General features: G+C 29.6%; 1 long non-coding RNA gene across 1 annotated transcript in view; it reads right to left on the reverse strand.

Annotated features, from left to right (window-relative positions):
• Positions 1-587: 587 nt before the first annotated feature.
• The window catches only part of LOC117181438, a 58,948-nt gene continuing 44,186 nt past the window's right edge, over positions 588-15,349 (reverse strand). Inside the window, exon 3 of the long non-coding RNA XR_004468122.1 lies at positions 588-728. This is a non-coding gene — a long non-coding RNA (uncharacterized LOC117181438). The remainder of the gene's footprint in view (positions 729-15,349) is intronic.

Genomic DNA, 15,349 nt, shown 5'->3' on the forward strand with positions numbered 1-15,349 from the left:
TCCTATTTTCCTTGTATTATTTTAGATATAAAGCGAGTATTCCGAAAATAAGTATAATGGTTAATAAAAATTAATTATTACGTTCAAATGTAAGTTTTGAGATAAATATTGCATGATTTGACGTTAGAAAACTGAAGGTCTTTATTTGCATAAAAATAACAAATATACTATTGTAAATATTAACATTAGACACTAAATAGCATTCTGAATATAAACTTTGAGAGATAGAATGCCGAGAGGAATTCTGAATAATTTGAAAAAAACACTAATTCCTGTCTAAACTTACTGAATGTCATAGGTAACTAGGTGAAATAATTTATAAAAAAGCCGGTTTCGAAAAAAAAATTATTATAAATTATGAAATGTTGTATGGGGATTTGGTGTAATTAATTGAAGTTTTATGTACCTAAAGAAAGATATTACGTTATAAGACTTTAATATGCATCCTCAATAAAAATATCTCCCCTGATGATTTGTCTAAAACTGTTAAGGTATTAGCCCGGTGTGACGCCCAAAATTTCGACGTTTTTTCATGAATTTTTTTATGCATGAAAATAAAATGCGATTGTTTTGAAATTTAGATATGTTTTTATTACTGTCTTAACGTCCACAGAAAATTTTGTTTTTACTTCATTTTACATAAATATGTTTATGATTTTGTGAGTCAAAGTGGAATCCTCGAAAAAAAGTAGGTTGTCTCGGGGAAGCACACAGCCTTCCGTTGTCATCTGAAACAAAAAATTCAAACGGATTATTCTTCTGTAGGCTTTTCGCTAATGACTGAACCTCTAATATGCAAGCATTTTTAAAAATAACAAAATGGCGGACTTGCAAACTAAAAATGTTCAAAATCGCACTTTTTCGTTTTTAATTGTTTAAAAAAAAAATGTTATTATTATAAAATTTAATTTTTGAGAGGTTCGGTACTTAGGTAAATATGTTAAGAATAATGGATTAAAATTCTAGCCAAATCAGTTAAATAGTTTTTAGTCAGTGCTTCCCTGAAATTTCGAAAACGTGGTTTCGAGAAAAACGCGTTTAAAGTTTCGACAACAGATATTTTATAAGAAAGAGATACTCGCATTAATCACATATGCCTGGTACATAGAGTAGTGCTTCAGATTCCTCATAGTCATCATTTTTAGCAGCTTCGAGAGCCCTACGTAATGTTCTAGCCTCTTTTGTGTTGCCTTGCGCATTTTTCTCCGCTGGCGCATTTACTCACCTTTATACGCACCACGGCACGCACTTTTCTTTTTGCTATAACTTTCTAAATACTTTGAATTTTGACCTGAAATTCTTGGAGCATATTTTCAAGATATTTTTCTTTCAAAAAATGTAGCTAACAAAACTCAGATTTTTTGACCCCACATACCGGACTTATACCTTAATTGTGCCACTGTTAATATTTTTTTAAACACGAGGTGGTTTTTCATTAATATAATTTGATTGAATTTTAATAGCTACCTGCACGTAGAAATGTTCATTTTAAAGATTTTTTGAAATTTTTAATTTATCGTTTGTAGGTAATTTTTTTATTTAACACAAAAATAGAAGCATAATAAATACAGAAATTTTCATTTTGACAATAAGAATAAAATGATGTATTAAGAAACAATCTATGGTCAAATTAACTTATAATAGGTACATATTTTCAAACTTTTGTAACGCTTGCAAGAGAAAATCTTTCTTAATTTTGGGAATGTATCATTATGATAAAAAAAGAATCGATAGATGTATTTAACAGATCTTCCTAGTCAAATAAAATTATGATATACAGATTTGTGAACTTAATTTTTATAATAGAAAAATTCTAAATTCTTGACATGCACATGCCCAGATTATTAACTATTAAAATTAAAAAACATCTATGATCAATCTGTAATAAGAAATGAATAATATTTAGCAATAATAAATAATAAATATATATTTAAAAAGCGCAGGCGAAATTCGTGTTTTCCATCCCCTCATACTCTAGAGGAGACTAGATTTTACTATTTTCAGTTTGCAATGGAGGGACATAGGAGAACTTTTGTAATGTTTACTACTCCGAGTAGTAACTAGTAACGACATGCCGAACTACAAAATTCATTGGAATAAAATTTAAAAATGTTACATTTATTTCTACAGAAGATTGCAATATTTGGAGAGGGCTATAGTAACGTCGAGAGAGACCGGCGCACTGATTTAGTAAGCGACTTACTGAATATTGGTGCAGTCAGATTAGCAGACGAAAAAAATAAACCCAACATGTACCGCGTCGCGTTGAAGGTTACCATACGTATCAGTTTACACGAGCATACGACGTAAATGCAGACTTATTTATTATGGGATTTTGAACTCTTTCGCACTATTATATTTATTTAAATTGCAATTGTATAAGTACACACGAATATATATAGTTCATACATTATTTTATACATGCAAGAATATTACATTACAAGCTGAAACAGAAAAATGTGATTAAAGTAAAGCTGGTGGGAATCGAACACGGGTCTCCAACCTGGCAGCACGGCGATATTCCATTCGGCTAAACTAGATACTGTGATCCAGAAATTTATCGCCCTTATGAAGTAAATGCTCGCACTCAAATTGATTTCCATTACATTATTCTATAATCGCTCACAGTGATGGCATTTAAAAAATTCTAAGCACTATATCTTAACGCAATCAAATATCCTAATATCGAGGTTGAAAATATAAATTTAAGGAATTTTAGCAGAGCGTTGGTCGGTTGACATCGTTTACGCTCGGCTGCACTCGGTCCAACGCTAGGCTCGCTTACCAAGTCACTTTAATATTCGAGAGCGATCTTCCGAATTTGTCTAACTCTATAATACAAAACTTAGAAAGTGTCATAGTATAATTCATATTCCTACATACAATAGCAATTCCTCTTACAAGTTTAGTCTTTTATGTTAATTTAGGTACTTATTACTTCTACTCATTTTATATAATTTAATTACGTCTCTACTAATTTATCCTATCTAGGATTTTACTATAAAAAATACTAACACTTCGTATTATCAATAGGAAAATTTTATATAAAAATAGCATAGCTTACGATTATTATATTAAAATATACGAATTATCGCCTTGGTCATTCGATTGTAACCTAATTTAGTAATTTTTCCAGCACAAAGTTTCTCAGTGTAAATATTGTATGGAAACTGACTAACTTTACGGAATTTTGCGTAAAAATAACAGCTGCGAAGAACCGCGTAAAGGTTATTATTACAGTATGTTCCGTATTTTCTATTGTTCTATAATATGACTACATCTAACTTATATCAAAATCAATTCATGTTTTTTTAAAGGCATCACAACCTTATTCCTTGCCACCTTTGCGGTCCCTGACGGAGAGGTGAGTTTCATTTTAAACAGAAAAATAGTTTTTGTGATATCTCCTAATGGAAACAATGTTTACAAAAAAGTATATAATTTTTATAATTTGACAATTTGTATTACTTTTTATTATTAAATTTGCTTACTTTATATAAAACCCATGAAAGGAATTACATAAAACTAATGTATTTTACTTTTTTTTTAATTTGGGCGTTTGATTTGAAAAAAAATTTTTTATTTTACGTAAATTATTATGAAAAATTATAAATATTTACAACGCAATACGAGATATGGCAAAAGTTAAAATATTGAAGAACTCTACTGAAAATGGTCTTGTAAATTCAAAGTTTATTGAAGTAATGTACAGTAAAAAAAGAATTTGATCTTAGCCAAGCACTTTGGCTATTATAATAAATCATGGGCAAAGCCAGACTTTCAGTTATGCTGCATTGTTTTACATGGAAATGTTACGAAGACGTCTGCAAAGAAGTATGCAGAGGGGGCCAAAATTTATGAAAAACTGCACCAAAAAACTAAAACCATTTTCACAGGATCCCAAAATTAAATACAAATAATATGGCTGTATTTTATTGTAGTTTTAATTTCATACAAGAATTTACAGAAATTTACTAGTTTTGCAACTGAACATTTGTTCTATGTTTCAACCTAGAATAACAAATATTTTGAATATTGAATTTACATAATTTTAAATTAAGATGTGTAAATGATCGCCATACAAAAACAAGTTTGTAAGTTTAAACTTTGAAGGAATAGCGGAATATTTAAGACAATACTCGTTATTAAAAAACTACAAATTTAAATTTGTTGTAGAAGTAATGAAGAAATTAACTAGAAATAGCTGACGGAATGAATTACACTGTCGAAAAAAATGTTTACAAGATAGTACATTTTTCTGGTATTCTCTTGCAGAAACATAAAAAAATAACAATGAAAACAAAAATTAAAAAATTTGTATAAACTTTTAGTAAAAATATGTTGTATGTTGTCTTTAAAATTTGCAAGGCGTTACAGAAAACTACAGTACTTTAAATTTGTTTAATTTTGGCGTTGGACGTCAGAAAAATACTTTCAATTTTACGTAAATTATTGTGAAAAATTACAAAGCTTTACTGCAAAATACAAGATTTTACTAAAGTTGAAATACTTTTTTTGTATATTGTTGTATCTTATTGTATTTTTCATTCCCTGCCAATATTTATAAAAAAGTACAAATACAAGAATTTATATCTACAAGAATCTAAAGGAATTTACAGGTCTTGCAGCAAAGAAGTTGTTCTTTTTGGACTTAGGGTGACGAATTTTTCGAATATTGCAATTAACTCATTTTAAATTTTAAATATACTTTTTTAAAATAAATGTTTGAAGAAAATTTTCAATATTAATGTTTAAATATATATTTGAAAAAGCTAAAAAAGGAAGTTTTGTTTTGTTTAATAACTATTATTATCTTTTACTGGTTTACCATTTCTTTCAAGTTTAAACATATGTGCTTTTTTTTAAAATCAACAATTAACACATTTTCATTGAACATGATCTAATTGCAATGTTTCAGCTATTTGTCATCCTAGGTCGAAAAAGAACAACTTTGACTGCAAAACATGCAAATTACTGTAGATTTTTGTAGTTGTGCTTTTATTAATTTCTTCAGGAAATTAAAACTACAATGAAATACAATAGTTTTAGTGTTTAGTAAACATTTTTTATGAGGTGAATGCGTTTCTATATCCTGATCTACATAAAGATTAAGTATATGGAATTTGTTTACTCCTTCAAATAATGAAATTATTAAAATTTTGATCAATTATACATACTTCCACTCACTGAAATGATATTTTTTGCAGAATACTGTAGACATTCAGGTCTGCATGAATATATGTAAAGTAAGTAAATCCGTTTATCGCTACATTTTTTTATATTGGAAACAGATAGGTGTTCCATAAAATTGTGATTTAAAAAATAATGTATGTTTTTAGCAACAAGGTATTGAATACGTTTGCGCCCTTGACGGCAAAAATACTAGACAATGCTGGGAAGAGTGCGTGCACCGTAAGTAGCGTAGAAAGGCACTTTATTATTTCGGGAGTTTTTATAACTTATATCTTATAAGTTTTATTTATAACTTACATTTATAACTTTTATAATTATCTTAAAATACTGCTTTTACCAGCGGTTCACTTTTAGGAGGTTAAAATATGAAATTTATCAACCTCGAACGCTTTCAAAACGAAATTATTTTACTTAAAATAGATGTAATGCGATATAAATTTTATTTATATTCAAAATATAAGACATAACATTTGTTCAAAAGTATCAGATATGAAAAATATGATTATTATTAACATAATGAATAATAAAAACTATTTCAGCCAAGAAATACAAATGCGTAGGAAGATGCCCCTGCCGTAGGCATGGAAAAGAATCGTAATATCCCGGATCGGAGAGGTGCTGCATACATATTTTAGAATAAACGGATATGCATCCGTTTTTTATCAACTATAGTGGCATAGAATATTTGCACTTCTCAAAATTATAAACTTAAATCACTTAACGACGATTTTACACTGTTCAACGAGACACATGTGTATGACAATGCATTCCACATAATAAAAAAGTTAAGTGCGATAATTTCAAATGTTTTATAGTTTTCCTTTCATCAATTTTAGATTTCAATTAATGCTAATTCATTTATGTTTTCATGAAGATTAAGTAATATAATACAGCTTATCCACAAACGACAAAAAATCTTATGTAGAAAGGCAAAATTTTTTTATTAGTTAGATCTACGAAGATTAGTCATTTATTTAGCTAACAATAAATTTCAACAATCAAATAAATGGATTGGAAATTTTTTAACGATGCATGCACAAAACAATTATTTCAGAACAATTTCAAGGTTTAAAGTAAGAGTAGATCTTTGGCACCCCTTTATGATAGAGTTGTTGCAAAAAATATCATTTTTTTAAAAGATTGATTTAATTTATAAAAATAAATAAACATTTCACCTACACGGTAAAAAAATCGAGCTGTGGCAGGGATATTATTCCTTATTATAGCCAAACATTTAGCTGAAAACGAACGAAGGAGTTTAGAAAGATCCCTGGATCAGCGAAAATGAATATCCTTGAACATTTTCCATATACCAGGGATATCGTATAGTCAAACCCCTAATAAGTATAGCTATAGTAGGGATATTAAGAATAGGTGTCAGAAGCAATTATCGGAAGAGCGCTGGTGCATTATGGGAGCAGCGAAATAAAATGGCGACGGTCTAATCGGGAGCAGTGACAGTTGAGATTTACTTTGGACAATTAAACGCTTTTTACCACTTAAAATGTGGGCGATTATTAATATTAAATGGAGTTTATGTTGCAGTAATAATAATTTACATTTGTTTCGATTGTAGGCGATAACTATATTAAAATATCAAGAAATGCGATAAAAAAAACAAACTTGACCTCCAAATGCATTACACGGATTTCAGGGAAATTCATTTTCGCGATACCAGACAAAAAATTGGGTACTGTAAATTAATATATTTCTATGACAACTAAATTTTTTTCTAATCTAAGATAATACAATTGAACCGCAGGCGACCAAAAGGGGACGCGGCCGGATTCAGCCTGAGAAGTATTGTCCTGAGTGTCAATTTTAAAAATCTTTCTAATTTCAATTTTAAAGACTGGTACTTGTAGAGAATTTCAAGGTGCATCTTTTTTTCGTCTTGCAAAAATTTATAGGTTTTGTAGTTTTTGAGATAATTGGTAAAAAGTGGATTTTTTTAAAACGAAAAATTCCAATCTTTTTTCACTTCAACTCGCGCTAATTTAGCCAATTTTCATCATTTCCCGATTTCCCGATTACAAAGTACGTGTTTAAGTCTTCTGAAACTATCTAAGAAAGAAAAACGAGAATATTGTAATAAACAAAAAAGTTATTAATTTTTTTTTGAGGCAATGGAAAAATCATGAATTTTAACCTTCAAGCGCCTCGTTTAGCGAACGAATTTTAAGCTAAGGAAAGCTTTCAGTGAGAAAGTTGTTCATTAAGGTTGAAAGAAGTTTTCTAGAAAGTTTTAGATCAATTGGATTAATAGTTCAAACATTATGAATGTTTTAATATCCAAGCGGTAATCTTGATGCTGCCCAAAAACGTGCCTGGCCGGCTACGTACGCGCTGCAGCTAACGACGTGAAGGTCAAGTCAATCTTACCAAAACAAATGCACAACAGTAACTCCAGGTATTATCATTAAAATAATTTATTTATTAAACATTTAACATATAATATTATGCATATTATTGAACAAGAATAAATTAATCAAACAATATTTTATTACAAACTACTTTTAGTCATTTTCGTCACTCTCTTCAGTTTCTTCGGCTTCTGGATTCTGAGTTTGTACTTTTAAAAAATATGATTCGAAAAATTCTTTTCCTTTAGCGCTTAAATACTGGAAGAGATTTTTTACATCCTTTATTTTGGCAGCTTTTAATCCAATTCGGGGCGGAGGACTTTTCGAAAGATTTTCTAGTTTAAGCGTAGGTTTAAAGAAAAAAGTGGTTGAATTTTGCAACTCATAGTTGTTAAAAACATCCACTTTTCCATCAGGAAAAACATGCAAAAAGAACGCTTTGCTGATTTCGAAATTTTCTGGCTTTCGCATTTTCCCTTTGAAACATTTTTCAAAATCCTGCAGAAGATCTTCACACTTCTCGGCCATTGTGAATGAAGGTGAACGAGCATTGCGAATCATTTCTACATATTCAGCTTCAGTTTCAATTCATTCTAATTTTTTCAGCTTTTGCGAATATGTGCCAAAATTCCTATCACACTGGCACTAGGAATGGCCTCGAACTGGAAACACATATTTAATCACGCTTTGCAAATAAATGGACAATAAAACCAAAAAATGAAACACTGTGTAGTTTTTATTTTGTCCCGGACGTGCGCCTGAAAATAATGTTATGCTATTGAACCTGTCTTTAGCAAATTCTTTTAATACCACGTATTTGATAAAACTGCAAACAGAGTTAGCACCCTTCTTTACAATTCCCTCAAGAATAAGGAACATGTAACTCTGGTTCGCAGTATATACATGTACGTCAAATAGAAAAAGCCATGCTAAACGTAGGTAAAACTGCGCGGACACGGGTATTTTTGGTAGTGGCAAATTCTGTGCAAAATCAAATTCACGGCATAGACTATTATTTTCAGATGGTATTTGCTTTTTTAACTTCAAATAAATTTCAGCATTGTTTTCGTGATTAATTACTTCTTCGTTTACCTCTCCATTTGTCTCGTTTTTGTAGCAAGTATTGCACACGTCAGTTCTAGGTAATTTAAAGCTGAAGCCAACATTTCGGTTAAAATACTTAAAATAAACGGTTTGCCTTATTGTCAATTTAGCCCCCGTTTTTTCTTTATAATATTTTCCGAATAATTTGTAAAGTTCTACAAGATTTAATAAAGGATTATCAAAATATTTTAGGTTGGTAGAATTTCGTTTGTAATGTGAACTGTAATGTGGAATTGATTCGCAATGCTCTTCAATCATTTTTTAAAAATTTTTTGTTAATTTAAGACAACTTTCGCGTACTCCACCTGCCAAATTTTTTAAAGGCTGCTTATTTAAAATCTTTTTTTGAACATTTTCAACTCTTCTTTTGCCCAAACATAGAAAAGCGCAAAAAAATTTCTTACAAATCGGAACATTTTCTTCGTCAGTAGGAAATAAATATATCCAATGAATTAACCGTCCTAGTTTTTCACCTGTATTCGTTTGGATAGGATCCTTGCACTTTAACAATCCTCTGAGAAACGCATTTTGTTCATTATAGTTCCCGAGATTCCAAAAATTTGTCTGTACTTTTTCTTGTTGCACATTTGAAAACTTTTGGTAACATTTTTCTCCAGAGCAGGATTTAATAGGTTTGAAAGATCTCTCTGGGATTAGAATATCTTTAGCATTACCGTCTTTTTTAGTTTTGGACTTTGTAATGTATTCTTTTCCCTACAGAAATAACAAATAATGCTATTAACTTCGTCATTAAAAATTTAAAATAATTACTTTAGACTATCTACATATTATATATAGTTCAGTAAAAGAATTATTTAAAAAATCAAGAATAAAAAAAGTCATAAAATATTAAATTTATGATTAAAATTTATTTAAAAATTGTATGACGGTTTCCAATCGTATCTGATTTCTGGAACATTTTTTCTTATTTTTAATCCACGAATCTTTATTTCTAGTTCTTTTTCTACCTTGTTTCATTTTAATATCTTTTTCTTTTTAATTAATATTCTCAAAAATCTCAATAATCTCAAAAAAAATGCTTTTCCAACTATTATAAGAAACAATCACTTCGCCGATTCTATGCTTTATTTGTAGAATTTCATAGAAGATGACAAAAAAAGTTACTGTTGTGCATTGGTTTTGGTAAGATTGACTTGACCGTCACGTCCTTCGCTGCAGCGCGTATGTAGCCGGCCAGGCACGTTTTTGGGCAGCGTCAAGATTACCGCTTGGATTTTAAAACATTCATAATTTTTGAACTATTAATCCAATTGATCTAAAACTTTCCAGAAAACTTCTTTGAACCTTAATGAACAACTTTCTCACTGAAAGCTTTCCGTACCTTAAAATTCGTTTGCTAAACGAGGCGCTTGAAGGTTAAAATTCGTGATTTTTGCATTGCCTAAAAAAAATTAATAACTTTTTTGTTTATTACAATATTCTCGTTTTTCTTTCTTAGATAGTTTCAGAAGACTTAAACACGTACTTTTTATTGGGGAAATCGGCAAATGATGAAAATTGGCTAAATTAGCGCGAGTTGAAGTGAAAAAAGATTGGAATTTTTCGTTTTAAAAAACTCCACTTTTTACCAATCATCTAAAAAACTACAAAACAATTTACATAAAGTTACTAAATGTGTAACTCTTCTAACTGACAGTTTTACCTAATCCAAGCGTACACTTTGTTTGAGTTTAATATATTCTCGATTCACTCGTTCGCCTCAAGAATTTTTTTCCCGTGTATAAAGATAAAAATCTTTGTTATGTATTTTTTAATATTTTATTCAATAATTCTTACATTTTTAACATGCAAATACAGTCAATGCTTAGTAGAAGGGCAGTGTTAATAAATGTTTCCATTATTTTGACTTTCTTGATTTGAGACTCAAAAGTTATCTAAAAATACCATTAAAATGAAACTTCTTCTTTATTCTTTGATTGCTAGAAGCGATTGAACATCTCCAGATCATAAATCATTAATGAAATTTAGTGTAGCTTCAGGTCCCTTTTCATTGGACACGTATAGAAAAACTAATTAGGTATTTGCACTTCAATCAATAGTTAACTTCACTTCGTAGATTGCTGAGGGGAAAACAAGGGACCAAATGCATGGGATTCAGTTCATTTTTGCCCTATGTTGCTAATATTTTCGTAAAAGCTATTTTTTTCTATATAAGTGTATTTGAAAAATAGTTTATATTTTAACATTCTCATCAGAGAAGGTATTAGATTTGTGTAAAATTTGACCCGCCCCCAGTTTTTGTCAAATGTCCACGTTTTGAGACTCCCTGAATCCGAAAAACAGGTTTTTACGATAGTGTCTGCCTGTATGTATGCATGCATGTATTTATGTATGTATGTGTGACTGTATGTACGTATCTATGTGTGTATGTATTTATGTATTTATGTAATTCTGCCTGTCTGTCTGTGAACACGATAAATTTAAAAAAAATTAATCTATTAGATTGGCCTTTGGTACACTCGTTTAGCGTCCTAAACTAAGGGTCAAGTTTGTTAGCCAGCCATTTTGGATCAAAATTCAAAAAGTGGGCATATTTGGAATATTTTTGAGACCACTTTTTAACAAATTCAAAAATTCTCTGTACGGTTATTCATAGTATTAAAAAATTCAAACAATTTATCTTCGTGACTTTTTTCATAATATCAAAAATTACCAGAGTTATAGCATTTACAAAATTCCAAAAAAGACACGAAAATTAAAATTTTAGGCCAAATAAGGCACTATATTAAAAAAAGTGAAGAGAAGAAAAATGTTGCTTTTTGAATGCCCTACAAGATTATCATAACAATTTTTTGAAGTTTTTTGAAAAATTAAAATTTCATATTTTGACAGCATACACAATTATGAAAAATCCAAAAATTACATTTTTCGGCCAAACTATGCAAAATACGGTAAAAGATAAAGAAATGAAAATTGTGCATTTGAAAAAGATCTCCAAATTTGTTATTAACCACTTTTTGATAGGATGTATAGTTTTGGCTCTAATCATGAAAAACATGATTAACAGTAAAAAACAAAATAATCTGCCCACTTCGTGGGCAAATTCTAATCACAACTTTTATCATTTGATTTCTTTTTCGTCTCGTGTGTGGGGTTTCAAAAAATTTAATTAGGAATTTGTTATTTTTTCATGTTAATACATTCTCATCGGAGAAGGTATTAGATTTGTGTAAAATTTGACCCCCCCCCCAGTTTTTGTCAAAAATTCATGTTTTGCGATCCCTTGAATCCGAAAAACAGGTTTTTACGAATGTATCTGCCTGTCTTTATGTCTGTCTGTCTATGAATACAATAACTGTTGAACAAAATAATCTATTAGATTGGCCTTTGATATACTCTTTTAGTGTCCTAAGCTAAATGCCAAATTCGTTGGTCAGCCATTTTGGATAAAAATTCTAAAAGTGAGCGTATTTTGAAAGTTTTTGAGGCCACATTTTTTCATGGTTCAAAAATTCTCTGTACACTTGTTCATAGTACTTGAAAAGTAAAATGTTAATTTTCGAAAGTCCTACAAGATTATCACAACTTTTTTAACTTTTTCGAAAAATTGATAATTCAAATTTTGATCAAACAAAAAGTAATAAAGAATTGTATTTTGTTGTCAAACTATGCAAGGTAGGAAAAAATTATGAGACAAACAGTATGCACCCAAAAAATATCTACAAATTTTGTTATTAATCACTTTTTTACATGACACAAGCTAAGAAAAAATAATTCGATAATATTTTTTTTACCGAAAGTAGAGAACAACAATTTTTATTAATGTTTTTTTTCTATGATTGGTAGTTTCTGCTTTAATCGTGAATAACAACATTAAAAATAAAAAATTACATTTTTGGTAAAATGACCCAAGATATAAGAGAAAGGTTGTTTAACCCAAAAATCTAAAATTTTGTTGGAAATAATTTCTTGATAAAACGCGTGGTTTTTGTTTTAATCGTAAAAAACAACATAATAAATAATGAAATTGACTGTTTCGAGAAACGGCACAAGACAAATTAAAATCATTATAAGGGCGTATGTTCCAAAACGTAGCGACAAAATTCCCTTCACCTATTTTTTTCATACGACAGGCCGTTTTTTTTAAACTTTTAGCATACCAAAATTTACCAATTTTTTTTAGTCTTCAAAAAGGCTTTTTTCTCATTTATATTTTCAAATTCGAAACATGAAAAATAAACAAAAATTATGATTCAAAGTATTAAAAGCGCACTTTCTGAATCAAGGAATTTGATACGCAACCATTCTTTAAAAAATGAAAAACGTAGAAGCTGAATAGTTTTAAGATAACATCTTATAAAATAAATATAATATTTAAAAAAAATACTGAAATATGCGATTTTCAATTATTTAAAAAAAAAACTTTAAAAATAAATCAGTTTTACATTTTGTACAATCATAATTCAATATAAACTAATAATAATTTAGGGTGAATTCAAAATGAATTGCAAAAAATATTTTCAAATTTTTTTAAACGGGACAACGAAATTTCGTATGTTTTAATACCAATGCAAGTTACGAATGATAATAATATACATTTATGGGAATGATATAAAATTTCAGGGATAAACTCGTGTGCGAAGCACGAGATATGTGATGAGAATGTGTTCGTTAAAGCCGAAGGAGCTTTAGCAAAAGAGAATTCACAATCATTAAATTACTGTTTTTGATACTTTTACCTTTAGTGTTAAATAGTCTGTGCAGAAAAGTCGAGTGCGTAGCACGAGGTAAATACATTATCGAGCGCGTAGCGAGAGATAAATATACTGTCGACCGCGAAGCGTGAGAACCAACAGTCGCGCGCCTTAGGCGCGTTCAAACTTGCGCGAGTTTTGTTCCATGCATTTGATCCATTGTTTTCCCCTCAGCTTTTAACGAAGTGAAGTTAGCTGATGGTTGAAGTGAAAGTACCTAATTAATTACATGGAAAAAGAAAAGTAAATCAAAAGGTAAGAAGTGGGGAAGCTGTATTACCTTAAAAATGGTTTATATGTGGTTTTAAAAGTCATTTCCCATTGTAAAAAATCAGCTAATTCGATTTTTGAAAATAAATGTGCAATTACAACTTGTGAACTTGGCAGCCTACAGCATTTCATCGAAATAATTAGATTTTTAACGTAGAAAGAAGAGTTTTTAGACAACTGGTCTAATTTTTAAACAAAAAAGGTTAATTTTCAACCAAGGAAGATGAATTTCAAACAAAAACTTTTGTATAAAAAAATATGAACTTTCAATCCAGAAGGACGAATTTTCTACCCAAAAAGACGAATTTTTAATTAGGCAGTTAAATTTATTCGACTAAAAAAGAAGGACTTTTCAGCAAAATTGCGAATTTTTAGCAAATAATTAAGTTGTTACCAGAATATTTTTATTTTAAACGTATAGTTGGTTTTTCAATCAAAACTATCAATTTTCAATACAGAAAAAATTAGTGACCAAGGGGCGAATTTTCAAGAGAATAGCAAAATTATAAACCAAATGGTTAAATTTTCAACCTAGAAAGATTAGTTTTTGACCAACGGTCGAGTTTTCATACAAAAAAGATTACTTTCTAATAAAATATTTGAATTTTCAGTTAAAGAATTAAATTTTAAACCTATATAGTTGAATTCTCAACTGAAATTATTCTCAACGAAAATTATTATAGTAAATATGTAAACCTAAAAAGATTAATCCAGAAAAAATGTAATAGTTGATATCTCAACTACAAAAGAATACAATAAAAATTGAAAAACAGTTGAATTTAAACAAAAAGACGAAAAAGTTCGTGGATAAAGTTAAAGATAAATGCTTTTAGTGCATGTGGGTGATTAGCAAACAATTGTGCAGATTGTAAATTCTGTTCTAGATTAGGTGCAAACTTATAGTGCATTCTGAGGTTTTATGGAAAACAAAGTAATTAAATCCTCAACCAAAACTGATTAACTTTAACATAACAGTTGCTTTTTTAATAAAACAAGAGAATATTTTCACTCAAAGAGATGAATTTTTAGCTTAAAAAAAGAAGTTCACTGTAAAAGAATTGAATTTTACAAGTTCATAAAAAAGAGGTCTTAACTTTACATGTGACTAGCCTAACCTTATGGATTTTGAGTCGCTGAATCCGAATCCGGCCTTACAATTTTCCCTAGACCCCATAATTTTCCCTTCGCCTAGGGAAAAAGAGTTAAATATTGGAAGTTTCAGGCTCAGTTAAAGCAATGTTTATCCACGTGAGAGTTAATCAAACAATATGGTTTCTACGTATTTCGAATGTGTAAAAACTTAGTAAAACTTGAGATTTCCTGGAGTTTTTATTCTTGCATGAAAAAGCTGATACCTTTTGTTATTTTGACTTGCTAAATTCATATCTGACACATTAATTTGTCTACAGTGCCTCAGAATTCCCCTAGCTCAGGGGACAATGTGGAAAATTGAGCAAATCTTAAGGTTTCACATAGGCTTTATTTTTGTACGGAAAAGCTTATGTCTTTCCGCATTTTGAGTTGTATGTAATTGTATTGCTTGTAAAACTATACATATGCATTATAGCAAGAGGGATAGCCATTATACAATTATACATCATTATGAACTTACAGTCTGTCAAGTTAAAGCGTGGGTGGCTTTACTCGCAGTCGGTAAGGTGTATCGACATGATTTTGGTGTCAAAATATTAAGAAGAGCTCCCT

The sequence above is a fragment of the Belonocnema kinseyi genome, chromosome 10 (genome assembly GCF_010883055.1).
Source record: "Belonocnema kinseyi isolate 2016_QV_RU_SX_M_011 chromosome 10, B_treatae_v1, whole genome shotgun sequence".
NCBI lineage: Eukaryota > Metazoa > Arthropoda > Insecta > Hymenoptera > Cynipidae > Belonocnema > Belonocnema kinseyi.